Raw genomic sequence first — 14,631 nt, 5'->3', positions numbered from 1 at the left:
GTATGTGAACTACCGTATGGAAAGTGAATTTGCTCTATAAACTTTCACCCAAATCACAATTAAAAAAAAAAAAAAAAAAAGGTGAGACAGTCTGCTTCCCTAAAGATTTACACCCTTGGAAAGCCTATGGGACAGAACTGACTCAATGGCAGTGGGTTAGGTTTGGTATTACATACCCTCAGTCTGTCCTCATGTGGCCTCAGTAAGGCAGTCATTTCATTTAGATCACAGTTCTAGCAATGGACCTTCCTGGGTTGCTGTGCAGCCATAGCAGCTCTGGCTCTCTTCATTCCCCCAGCTCCTTTTCACCCACACCATACCCACTAGTGTCACAGTAGGAGGAAGGGCTATTTATTTATTTACTTTTTTAATTAGGAGATTCTTGCATTTCCTAGAATAAAGAAATGGTAAGATTCAGTCTCATGCAGCCAAAGTTGGTGACTGATTCCCCTACACAGAGATGATTTACAGTTTACCACTGTAGGTATTTAGCTGAGGACCTCTAATTTAGGGGATACTGAGACCCACGTAATAAAGTGACTTTCTGAGTTCATCAAGGCCTTATGTTATGAAAGAAGTCTTCAGAGACTTCAGGACAGCACTGGGGTCTCTCCTCAAATCCCTAGACTTAAGGCTTTGTCAACACAGAAAACCCGAACCACTTCCAGAGCCCAGAGTTAGTACACAGAAGAGCCCAGACAGGAATCAAATCTCTTGAGACCAGTGTCATGGTTTTTCCATAAACCTTTTTCTTTCATTTCAAACTTAAGCTATTTAGAAGGAAAACACTAGAGTGATAAAAATTTGCACTGGCTCTTAGCCAAGGAGAAAGCATAAAGGATAGCATCCAGGAAATTAATCCATATATGAGTCTGTATCATAAATGAGTCTGTATCTCTGAAGGCAAAGTTGGGCCACAAAGCAGCTCATTTGTTTTTGAGTAAAAGTTCCCATGTGTGCTAGCTTTCCCTGCTGTCTAGATGAAGAATCTTAGAATACACTGAATTCTCTCTCAGAGGCATAGTTCAAACTCCAGAACAATGCTGTGAATCACTAGCAAAGTTTATACAATTCCTGATTAAAAGATGGCAACCTATTTGGAAAACCAGTAGGAGTGTGCCAAACTCCAAACTACCATGATTATACAAGAAAAATTGTGCAAAACCACCTACAATAATGAAAACCAGCACCATGACTACGTCCACCAATACTGTTGTCCCAACTATTATGGCCACTGTGTCTTCTACAATCAGCACCAGCCCCTGGGTCAGGTACTATGCTAAAGGATTTATAGGCATTATATTTGTTTTGTTAGTTTGTATTTCATTTTATCACTTATGAAAGGAAATCTGACCATGTTCATTATTTCCATTTATGTGTGGTTCTTGGCACCAGTGGACTGGCCTCTTTATCTGAGAAGAAATGGCATGAAAGTGGCTTGTTGCATCTCTTCCTATAAAGTAAACATAATCAAATGCTACCAACTCTATGCCCAGCTTTTCTCACAATAATGACTTTCAATTAACATAAAAAAAGAACTTTTACTCCAAAGTGTAAAATATTTTGGAGAGGAATTTAATAATATCCATAATATTTTATATTTGTAATTTTTGACCCAGTAATTCAGTCTTTAGACATTTACCTTATAGCTGAGATAATAATCATTTAAAAAATGCCTACAGGAGTCAAATAGGTAAGAAAGATGACAAGAAGTGGCAGGAGTATGGAGAATTAAAGAGTGCATATCTTCTAGAAGCTCTGAAATTTAGTTTGCAATATTTTCACAAATACACAATGATAAAACTATAAGAATATTCACTCTAGCATTATCTGTAGTGCACAAATAGTGTTATGTCCTGACTGTCCATAGATAGCTGAGTGGCTAAAAATTTAATGATACATTCATATAGTAGAATGCCATGCAATTACATAAAAATATATCTATTATAAACTCAAAACCAAAAACCAAACTCACTGCCATCGAGTCAATTTCAACTCATAGTGACCCCATTGTGTTTCTGAGGCCATAAATCTTTAAGGAAATATATCACCCCATCCTCCTTCCATGGAGCAGCTGGTGGGTTTGATATGTTGACCTTCTGGTTAGCAGCCAAGTGCCTTATCCAGAAAAAAGCTAGTTGTAGGATATTGTAGAGCATAAAATCCATTTTTTTTAATAAAAGTGACTTAGACTTTTTACTTCATACACATTTATATTGTTTTAATAAGTACTGCTTTAATAATAACAGATCATTTTGAAGAATAAAGTAACAACACCATTACCTCCTGAACAATTCTGTAAGGACACAGGAAAAATAAACTCGTAATGAAAATCAAGCACAAGAAGAGGTGATATGCAAAGATTAAGTCTTATCCTTTCATATTCCAGGGAGGGCTGCTTTATTCTTCTCCTCATTTAATTGAGTACACAGCCTCTATGAGTAAACCAGACAAGGATGACCTTCATCACCACTCCTATTCAATACTGTATTGGAAGTCCTAGCCAGAGCAATAAGGCAAGAAAGGGAAATGAAAGGCATCCAAATTGGCAAAGAAATAGTAAAACTATCTCTATTTTCAAATTATATGACCCTATACATACATAATCCCAGAGACTCAACAAGAAAACTACTGGAACTGATATAAAGATCCAGAAAACTGGCAGGGTGAGATCAACAATACAAATACTAGTTGGATTCCTCTGCAATAACAAAGAGAACTCTAAAAAGTACATCAAGAAAACAATATCATTTATAATAACTACCCAAAAAAGGAGTACATAGGAAAAAAATCTAACCAGAGACACAAGACCTATACAAAGAAAATTACAAAACATTATTACAAGAAAACAAAAAAACATCTACATAAATGGAAGAATATTTCATACTCATGGATAAGAAGATTTAATAATGTGAAAATGTCAACACTACCCAGTGTGATCTACAGATATAATCCAATCCCAATCCAGATTCCATCATCATTTTTAAAGAGGTAGAAAAACTAATCACTAATTTTATATGGAAAAGAAAGAGACCCTGGACAAGTAAAACACTACTGCAGAAGAACAAAGTAGAAGGCATCAAACTCCCTGAGTTTAAAACTTACCATAAATCCCCAGTAGTCAAAATGACCTGATACTAACTAGTACAATGACAGATACATAGACCCATGAAACAGAATTGAGAACCCAGAAGTAAACCCATCCACTTATGGACAGCTCATCTTTTACAAAGGGCAGGAATCCATTAAATGGGGAAGACACAGTCTATTGAACAAATGGTGCTGGGAAACTGAATATCCATTCCAGAGACCTAAGAATAGGTTCCATTTGTGAAGGACAGAAGGGACATATGGGAGGCTCACAACAGGAAAGGAGACAGGTGGTGAATATATAAGTCCTCCAAATTAGCAAATAGAGGAGCACAGTACCCTGCTTACTTACATAACATCCAAACAAAACAAAAATTGTGGGGAAGTCCTCCAACATACGATCACGAATTAAATTTAAACATAAAAACATCACAATGCCTTGGAAACAACAGAACATCACAGTCCACAAAAAAGAAGCAAGATAAAGTAAGAGAAACAAGGGACCAGAATACAGATCCAGAACACATCCCTGAGGAAGCAGCAGCATTGGAACTCCCTGATAAGGAATTCAAAAGAACTGTATTTAGAGCCTTCAGTAGACTAAGAGACAGATCAAGGAAAACACTGACAATATTGAGGAAAACACAGAGAAAACCCTGGAACAATTTTGAACAAGACAAGAGCAAAATGAGAAAATAAATGAAAAATCAGAAATGATATAAAATCTACACACAGAAATCCAGAAGATTAATATTAAATTTTCAGAAATAGATAACACATTGAATGGGCAAAGGAGTAGAATTGAATCAATGGAAGACAGAATTAGTGAGATTGGAGACAAATAACTCAATACTTTTTTGGAAAGCAATCAATCAGAAAAAAAAATCAAAACAAAATGAAGAAAACCAAGGATCATGTGGGATACCAGCAAAATGAATAACCTATGTGTCATTAGAATTTCAGAATAGGAAAAGACAAATAAAACCATGGAGAAAATTGTTGAAGATTTGTTGGAAGGGAATTTCCCTGGTGTGTTGAAAGATGAGAACATATCCATTCAAGTCCAACAAACTCTAAACAGGATAGACCCCGAAAGAAAATCACCAAGACATATCATCACCAAACTCACCAAAACCAAAGACAAAGAAAGAATCCTAAAAGCAGCAAGGGAAAAATGAAAAGTTACCTACAAGGGGCAACCAAGAAGACTAAGTGCTAATCTCTTGGCAGAAACCATGCAGGCAAGAAGACAATGGGATGGTATATATAAACCATGGAAGAAAAAAATTTCCAAATATGAATTATATACCCAGCAAAACTGTCCCTCAAATATGATGATGAAATTAGGGTATTTCCAGATAAGCAGAAATTAAGGGAATTTGTTAAAATCAGACCAACCTTACAAGTGATGTTATAAGGAGTCCTTTGGACAGAGAACCAACGCCAGCAAACAACAACTGACAATTAATGAATATAATGACATAACCCATAAACCAACTTAGTTATGGAAGTATCCAAAATAAATAAGCCTACAGGATTGTAAGGGAGCTCTGGTAGCATAGTGGCTAAGACACTTGCCTGCTCACCAGAAGGCTGGCGGCTCAAACCCACCAGCCACTCCTCGGAAGAAAGGTTGGGCAATACTACTTCTGTAGTGATACTGCCTTGGAAACCCAAGGAGGGGTCGCTATGAGTCAGGGCTGACTCGACGGCACATAACAACAACAGGATTGTAAACAGGGAACCAGAGACATCAATTGACAAATGAGGACAACTACAAACTAAAAAGAGGGAAAATAATTGTGTAGTTATAGAACTTCTAAAATGGTAGGGAGTGAAGACAACTGCAAAATAGAATGGACTGTTCTGAACTTGGGAAGAAAATTATAAATCACAGGGTAACCTCAAAGAAAAATGATACACCTTCATATCAAAATTAAAAAGAGGACCAGCAAAAATATTTAACATGTACTAAAACAACAGCAATGGAGGAAGTGATAATATGATTCATAAACAAAACAAACTCAGCACAGAAAATAATATGAAATTAAGAAGTCAGCAACACCACAAAAAAGCACATAACAAAATGACAGCAAAAAATTCATACCTGTTGATAATTACATTGCCAAAAGTGTAAAAAGAGAACCTACAGATTGGGAAAAGATATTCGGCAATGATGTATCAGACAAGCAACTTCTCTCTAAAATTTATAGAAAACTCCAATACCTCAACAACAAAAAAGATTAACAATCCAATAAAAAAATAGGCAGAAGACATGAATAGACACTTCACCAAGGAGGAAATGCAGGCAGCCAGCAAATATGTGAAAAGATGCTCAAGATCATTAGCTATCAGAGAGATGCAAATCAAAACAATGAGATATCCAGCATTAATGGCAAAGTTTAACAAGACAGAAATTAACAAATGCTGGTAAGGATGTGGAGAGATTGGGACCCTCATACACTACTGATGGGACTGTGAAATGATACAACCACTGCAGAAAGCAGTATGGTGAGTCCTGAAAAAGCTGGAATGAGAAATACCGTTTGATCCAGTCATTCCATTACTAGGTATATATCCTAAAGAAGTGAAAGTCAGGATAAGAACACATATATGTACACCCATGTTCACTGCAGCACTATTTACAATAGCAAAGAGATGGAAACAACCTAGGTGCTCATCCACAGAAAAATGTATAACCAAACTATGGTACATACACACAATGGAATACTATGCAACATTAAAGAATAATGACAAGTCTGCAAAACACCTTATAACATGATGAACCTGGAGTGAAATTAATCAATCACAAAAGGATAAATATTGTATAAGATCACTACCGTGAAAAATCAAGAAAAGGTTTACACACAGAAAGAAACATTCTTTGAAGGTTACCAGGGGGAGCAGGAGAAGAGAGGGTAAAATGCCAACTAGCAGATAGCACCTATTAACTTGAGTGAAGGAAAAGGCAATATACAGTAAGGGGGAGGTCAGCACAAAATGATGAAGGCAAAGGAAGACACTGGGAGGAACAAAAGAGTTAAAGGCAACAAAGGTATAGTATTACATACACAATCCTGCAATAACAGTAATAACAATAATCTATGAGTGGATACAGAGACACACAAACTGAACAGGTATGAGTAGGTGAAAAAGATTACAACTACTAATATTTATAGGTTTAACAGAGCGTATTTCTACATATGTATTTCTATGTGCTGCAAATACATCTATGAATAAAGTAGAGCATACAGGGGCAAAGTTATGAAAACTTCTTAACCATAATCAAACACTCTGAAGGAATGAGTCTCTGGGCCTGGGAGCTCAGGACTCTGGTCTTGGAGCACACTAAGGTCAATTGGCATAACATAGTCCACAAAGACAATGTTCTACATCCTATTAAGGTGAGCACCTACTAGGTCTTAAAAACTTGTGAGCAGCCATCTAAGGTGCAACTATTTGTCTCTCCCCATCCAAGCAAAGCAGAGTGAAAATTAAAGATGCATGGAAAATAAATTTGCCCTGTAAACTTTCACCCAAATCACAATTTAAACAAAGAAAAAAGCAAAAAGTAAAAGAAGCACTGAAACAATTAGTCCAAAGAAATAGTGGACCATGCCAACCTCAGCCTCCATGGCCCTGAGATCACAAGGACTTAGATGGTGCTCAGCTACCATTGATGACTGCTCTGAAAGGGATCAAAATAGAAGGTCGTAGGTAGAGTAGGAGAAAAACGTGGAAGAAAACTCAAAATCATTAAAAAAAAAAAAAAAAAAAAGACTAGTCTTACTGGTCAGAAAGAGACTGGTAGAACCCCTATGAGTATGGCCCTTAGTCACCCTTCAGGTCTAGAACTAAACTTACCTCCATGGCTCAATATTCAGCCAAAAAATAGGCAGGCCTAAAGAGTTAACAGCAACATCAGGAAGGTACAAACTCATTAGAACAATCTACCATATGAGATCAAAAGGGCAACATTTGCCCAGGAAGAGACAGGAAAGAAGAACAAATGGAAATGGGGAACACAGGAAGGAAGTGGGAAGACTGTTGTTACATTGTAGAGATTGTAACTAATGTCACGAAATAAAACGTGTATGAATTGTGGAATGGAAAACCAATTTGCTCTATAAACTTCCACCCAAATCACAATAAAAAGTTAAAAACAGAAAACCTCTATGAGTAACAAGGTCAAATGTCTCCTCATTTCTATCATTAACCAATTGTATACCCTGGTGGATTTTCTTTCCAACAACTGGAAGTTTCTTCCCTAAGTACTACCATCAAACAAACTTTTCACAATCATGCCTTACGTTCTACTCCTTTGTGATGTGGCAAGGTGTATTAGCAGAGTCAAGATCTGGGGTGGTCCTGAAAGCCAGGTGCTCAGCACAGACAATCATAGGAAGGAACCACTACCAAGTTCACAGTAGGACAGTCATCAAAATACAGCAAAGTGCCAAAGAAAGCCATAGCCTTTGTGCCCACCATCTCCAGGCCAGGAAAGCACCACTTTCATTAACACTCCTTAACACAGCAGGAAGGCAGGGTTAAGGGGTGGGGAGAAGTCTGCATCACCCTATTCATTTTGATTTCCCACTTAAGTTTGTATGGTCTTTAAATGTTCTACAAATCCAATTAAGCTTAATAAAATGTTAGGATGGAGACATTTCAAAGTTCAAAGTCACTTAATTTAATCTATTTCATTTAAAATTTCCCAAATGAAACAAAGAAAAAATTCAATCCAGTTTTTCCATAAAAAAAGGTTATGTTCCATGCTCCTGTAGATGCAATTCCCATGAGACACTTAGACCAGTCCTGTTCCTCTCAACCTCAGGCAAATTTAGGTAGTTTGAGTTTGTAAAGATAATGAACCAAATTCTTTCCTTTATGCAGCCATTAAAATAAGGAAAGGAAAATGGCTGATAGTGGAGCCATAATGGGGTAATTGCTCGGTCAGAAAACAAGTTTCTGCCACCTGTACATCTCCGTTTCAATGATGAAGATGAGACCTAAAATGTCTGTGCTTCTAAGAAAGCCCAAGAGCAGCACTTTATCAACCAGTCTGTCACAAGTAACTTTGAGCACACACTATGTGCCAGGAACCATTCCTGATACTGGGAATATGATGGTGAACAAACTAAACTCATTAGGAGTTTGTATTTTCAGGACAGTTAAATGGACAATAAGTAACAGATTCATATATAATTTTTACTAGTTGGTACAAATGCTATGAAGAAAATAAAGGAGGGTAAGGGGATGGATAGTGATAGGGCTGCTATTTTAAAAAGGAAGGGAGGGAAGGCCTTCCTGATAAGGTAATACTTCAACAGGGAAGGGATCTGGATGAGAAAGGAAAGTAAGCCATATGGGTAATGGGGAAGTGTGGTCTAGATGAAGGGAAAAGAAGGCACAGAGTCCACAATATGGTGATGTTTGAGGATACTGAAGAACTGGAGGATGGAGTGAAGTGAGAGAGAAAGGTGGCAGGACATGAACTTGAAGAGACAATAGGCGCCAGATCTTGTGGGCCCCTGGGAGTCACTATTAGAATGTAGGCTTTCCTTGCAGCATGAAGAGAAGCCATAGGTGGGATTGAACAGAAGCCTGATGTGATCTGATGTTTTGTGTTATAAAAGGTTCATTGTGGTTGGAGGGTAGAGAACGACCATGAACAGCTGTGTCCAACCTGGCTGCCCATTCAGTTCTTTTGGGGAACTCCTGCCATTTTGAACACCCTTGTCTCATCAAAGAACAACAGAATCAGAGCTCCTGAAGGCAGAATCCATGAAGAATGGAATGTACATCGAACTTTGAGAAATACAGTCAGAGAAAGTTAAGGGTAGAAACCAAGAGACCAAGTAGGAGTCCACAGTGATGTTCCAGGTGGGAGATGACAGTGGATATGGCCAAGATGATGAGATATCTGAGACCTCATTGGGAATCAGAATCCATAAGGTCTTGAATCACATGTTAGATAGAGTCCCTGTGCCCACTTTCTAGAAGCTCAAATTAGTCATTTGTTGTTGTTAGTTGCTGTTGAGTTAACTCCAACTCATAGGGCGACTCCACATATAACAAAAACCAAAACCAAACACACTGCCATCAAGTTGGATCCAACTCATAGTGACCCCTCCTTGAGTTTCTGAGGTGGTATCACTACAGCAGTAGATTGCCCAACCTTCCTTCCGAGGAGTGGCTGGTGGGTTTGAATGTTACTTAGTCCTACACCACCTATACCAGGCCATGCTCCACAAGCAGCAATGTGGGAAGGCAGGAGAAAGGAGAGTATAAGGGCCAGGGGGACCGAGACAGAGTGAGGAGTCAGCCACAGGGATCCAGGTAAAGAGAGGAGGGGGGTGGTTTGCAACAGATAAAGGAGACAAACTTGTCTGCCATTTTGTCCTACTGTGGTGACGTGTTACTCTGAGTCTTGAGGTTGTGCTACTGGTGTTTCAAACCCAGTGGGGTACAAATGGTGAACAGGTATCAGCCAGGCTTACAGACTGAGACAGACTAGGAAGAAGGAAGAGGCCATTCACTTCTCAAAGAATTGGCCAGGGAAAACCTTATGAGTAGCAGAGAAACACTGTCGATATATTACTGTGCAACTTTATGAATAGTCCAGAAACATTGTCCAATACAGAGAAGGAGGATGAATCATTAGGTTAGAAGCCTCTCACAACAGGACTGGGAAAGAGGTGCATCATCAGAGCAAAACCAGCCTTACTCATGTGGATAAGGGAAAGCTTTCAAGACCTTCATTTGCTGATGTGGCACCACTCAAATTGAGGAGAAACAGCTGCAAACATCCATTAATAATCGGAACATGGAATGTACAAAGTATGAATCTAGGAAAATTGGAAGTTGTCAAAAATGAAATGGAACAGATAAAGATTGCTATCCTAGGCAATACTGAGCTGAAATGGACCAATTTTGGGCATTTTGAATCAGACAACAACCATTTGCTCTACTATGCCGGAAATGACAGTTTGAAGAGGAATGGCGTGGCATTCATCATCACCAAGGATGTTTCAAGATCTGTCCTGAAGTACAATGCTGTCAGTAATAGGATAATATCCATATGTCTACAAGGAAGACCTGTTAATATGACTATTATTCCAATTTATGTACCAACCACCAAAGCCAAAGATGAGGAAATTGAAGATTTTTATCAACTTCTGCAGTCTGAAATTGACCAAACATGCAATCAGGATGTGTTAATTATCACTGGTGACTGGAATGTAAAAGTTAGAAACAAAGAAGAGTCATCGGTAGTTGGAAAATTTGGCCTCGGTGACAGAAATAATGCTGGAAATAGAACGGCAGAATTTTGCAAAACCAATAACTTATTCATTGCAAATACTTCTTTTAAACAACAAAAATGGCTACTGCACATGTGGACTTCACCAAATGGAACACACAGGATCAGATTGACTACATCTGTGGCAAGAGGTGATGGAAAAGCTCAATATCTCCAGCCAAAACAAGGCCAGGAGCTGATTGTGGAACAGACCATCAACTGCTATATGCAAGTTCAAATTGAAGTTGAAGACAATTAAAACAAGTCCATGAGAGCCAAAATATGATCTTGAATATATCTCTCCTGAACTTAGAGACCATCTAAAGAAAAGATTTGATGCACTGAACACCAGTGACTGGAAACCAGATGAATTGTAGGATGACATCAAGAGCATCATCCATGAAGAAAGCAAGAGATCACTAAAAAGACAACAAAAGAAGAGAAGACCAAAATGGATGACAGAAGAGACTCTGAAACTTGCCCTTGAGTGGAGAGTAGCTAAAGCAAATGGAAGAAATGACAAGATCAAAGAATTGAACCGAAGATTTCAAAGAGCAGCTCAAGCTGACAAAGCCAATTATTATAATGAAATGTGCAAAGACCTGGAGTTAGAAAACCAAAAAGGAAGAACATGCTTGGCATTTCTCAAGCTGAAAGAACTGAGGAAAAAAATTAAGCCTCGAGTTTCAATATTGAAAGATTCTATGGGCAAAATACTGAAAGATGCAGCAAACATCAAAAGAAGATAGAAGGAATACAGAGTCACTGTACCAAAAAGAACTGGTCAATCTTCATCCATTTCAGGAGGTGTCATATGCTCTATAACCAATGGTACTGAAGGAGGAAGTCGAAGCTTCAATGAAAGAATTGGCGAAGAAGAAGACTCCAGGAATTGATGGAATACCCATTGAGATATTTCAACAAATGGCTGCCCCACTGGAGGCACTCAGTCGGTTATGCCAAGAGATTTGGTAGACAGCTACCTGGCCAACTGACTGGAAGCGATCCTTATTTGTACCCATTCCAAAGAAAGGTGATCCCAAAGAATGTGGAAATTATCGAACAGTATCATTAATATCACACGCAAGTAAGATCTTACTGAAGATAATTCAAAAATGGGTGCAGCAGTATATTGACAGAGAATTTCCAGAGGTGTAAGCTGGATTCAGAAGAGGATATGGAACAAGAGATATCATAGCTGTTGTCAGATGGATCTTGGCTCAAGGCAAAGAATACCAGAAAGATGTTTACTTGTGTTTTATTGACTATGCAAAGGCATTTGATTGTATGGATCATGACAAATTATGGATAACATTGAGAAAAATGGGAATTCCTGAACACTTGATTGTACACAGACCAGGAGGCTGTTGTTTGAACAGAACAAGGGGACACTATATGGTTTAAAATAAAGAAGGGAGTGTATCAGGGTTGTATCCTTTTCCCATACTTATTCAATCTATATGCTGAGCAAATAATCTGGGAAGAAATATATGAAGAAAAATGTGGCATCAGGATTTGAGGGAGAATCATAAACAGCCTGAGATATGCTGATGGTACAACTTTGCTTGCTGAAAGTGAGGATGACTTGAAGCATTTACTGAGGAAGATTGAAGAATACAGTTGGAAGTATGGATTATATCTCAATGTAAAGAAAACAAAAATCCTCACAACTGGACCAATAAGCAGCATCACAATAAATGGAAAAAAGATTCAGGTTGTCAGAGTTCACATTGCTTGGTTCTACAAATAACATTAATGGAAGCAGCAGTCAGGGCATTAGACAACGTATAGTACTGGGCAGGTCGGCCGCAAAGGAACTCTTTCAAGTGCTGAGGAGCAAGGATGTTTCCTTGAGGACTAAGGTGCGCCTGACACAAGCCACGATATTTTCAATTGCCTCGTATGCATGTGAGAGCTGGACAGTGAATAAGGAAGACCAAAGAAGAGTTGATGCTTTTGAGTTGTGGTGCTGGTGAAGAATGCTGAAAGTACCATGAACTGCTAAAAGAACTAACAGATCTGTCCTGGAGGAAGGATAGATGGAAAAGGAAAAGGAAAAGTCAAGATGCTCCTTTGAAGCGAGAATGGCCAGAGTTCGTGTCAACCACTTTGGTCATGTTATCATAAGGGACCATTCCCTGGAGAAGGATGTCATGCTTGGTAAGGTGAAGGGTCGACGAAAGAGGGGAAGTCTTTCAATGAGATGGAGTGACACAGTCCCCATGCGACAATGGGCTCAAGTATATAGCAAGGATCATGGAGCTGGTGTGGGATCAGGCAGTATTTCATTCTGCTGTGCATGGGGTCGCTATGAATAGGAAATGACTCGACAGCACCTAACAACAACAATGCCACCTTCACGATCTTTGGTATGCTGAAATCCACTGTCATCCCAACTACATATTTTGAGTGCCTTCTAATCTAGAGGGCTGATCTCCCAGCACTATATTAGGCAATATTCTCTTGTGATCCATAAAGTTTTCTTTGGCTAATTTTTGGAAGTAGATCATCATACCTCATTTTCCTAGTCTGTCTTTGTCTGGAAGCTCCAGTGAAATCTGTCTATCATGGGTTACCTTGCTAGTAGAGTATGGAATTAAATCACTGGGGGGAAACTACGGAAGCTATTTCTAAGAAAGCTACTTCTATTTATTGCTAGGGTTTGAGGCTCAATGTCAAGGAGTTTACAATCCAGCAGTTGGTGATAAAAAATAAAGGAGTAGATCCAAATGACATTTTTAAAGAAGGTTGTGTCAATAGAAGAAGGCAGGAATATAAAATACTAGGCTGACTTAACAAGCAGGATCAGCTAAATGCACTTTTGTATATCCCCAATAAAGTGCCGATCTAAACTCGCTGTCTTAGCTGCTAAGCGGGGTGTTCACACCAATGCATTGTTGCTGAAGAATAAAATAACCACACTATTCCTCCTATGTGCACAGAAAAGAGCTGTGGACAGGACATCCAGGAACTTTCAAATAAAGAGTCTGTAATTTTATAGAGAAAAGAAGGCAATCTTATAAAAAAAAAATCAATAAAAATCCAGTATTTTCACCTTTAAAAACACATACCTTATGTGGGTTGTATATGTAAATGACATTCTCTATGTGCATCATTCCAGCACCTTTAGGTGCACACATCCATGGGTTCTAAATGTCAACTTATCTAAGCAGCAGCCTCTACAAGCAGGCATATGGAATCACCTCTGTGTCTTCTTACCTGCTCATGTCCCTTCGGACTCATTGCCCAATGCAAATATTCCCTAAAATACCTCTAGGAATTTTCACAATGATGCATGACTTTAGCATCAGAAAGAGACTGCCTGAAGTCTTTATGCTTTAAAGTTAATTTGATGCTACTGAATATGTTCTTAATTTGTATCTCCAAGAAAGATAGCTCTAACCAACTTTTATTTGTTCATTTCTAAGATTTCTGGTGCAGATGAGCATTTCTGAATCAAGTCTTTAATCTCTAAGCAGAAGACAAAGGCTGGAACCTGATTATTCACAAAAATAGTTCATAAATCACTGCCAATATTTATCTTCATGAAAATGCAGCCAGAGTAGACATGGGATTGGAGAAGGTTGACTCCAATGGAAACAGTTACATTAGGCAAGCTGCTTTAATCTAGAAATCATCATACTTATAATAAAAGAAAAGACATCCTTATTCAGAAGGATGAGAGAGGCAAATAAGGTACTACTGCCCTGAGCAGCAATAAAATGGGATAAATTGAATTAAATTACCAAAGTAATAACACTTCAACAAATGAATATCATAGATCATAATGAAAAATGGGCTGTCACTTTTGGGATGCTCTAAGGGTCTGTATAATCTCCTTTTTCCCAAGGCCAAGTGCCTGATACCTCATGTGTGGTATTAAAAATATCCCAGTTCAGAAAAAAATTGCCATTTGCAATCCTCTGGCCAGGGAGATGGAAGTCTGGTTTTATTAATGTATGTATTTTTTAAGGCACTGGGGTGGGGTATCTGTAGGTCACTCAGACTGTGGCCTGAGGTAGCACAATAGAGCAGAAGGGGATACTCACAACTTAATGAAGCAGAAAGAAGGTATGTTAGACTGGGTTCTCTAGAGAAACAAAAACCAGCAAAGCTTATATAGAGAGAGAGAAGGAGAGAGAGAGAAAGTAATCTTAGGAAAATGGCTCACAAACGTATAGAAGCCAGAAAGTCCAAAGTCCCTGGATCAAACATCAAGCTGGAGGCTTTTCCTGGCTCCC

At 38.5% G+C, this 14,631-nt stretch overlaps 1 protein-coding gene across 1 annotated transcript in view; it reads right to left on the bottom strand.

Annotated features, from left to right (window-relative positions):
• Positions 1-14,631, bottom strand: part of CACNA2D3 (calcium voltage-gated channel auxiliary subunit alpha2delta 3) — a 1,513,414-nt gene that overhangs the window by 443,142 nt on the left and 1,055,641 nt on the right. The gene's annotated exons all lie outside the window — the stretch shown is intronic.

The sequence above is a fragment of the Orycteropus afer genome, unplaced genomic scaffold (genome assembly GCF_000298275.1).
Source record: "Orycteropus afer afer isolate SDZICR_OR568_19922 unplaced genomic scaffold, OryAfe1.0 scaffold00041, whole genome shotgun sequence".
Classification (NCBI taxonomy): Eukaryota; Metazoa; Chordata; class Mammalia; order Tubulidentata; family Orycteropodidae; genus Orycteropus; species Orycteropus afer.
Note: the sequence above shows the minus strand (reverse complement) of the source record. Positions and strands in the feature narration are given on the sequence as shown.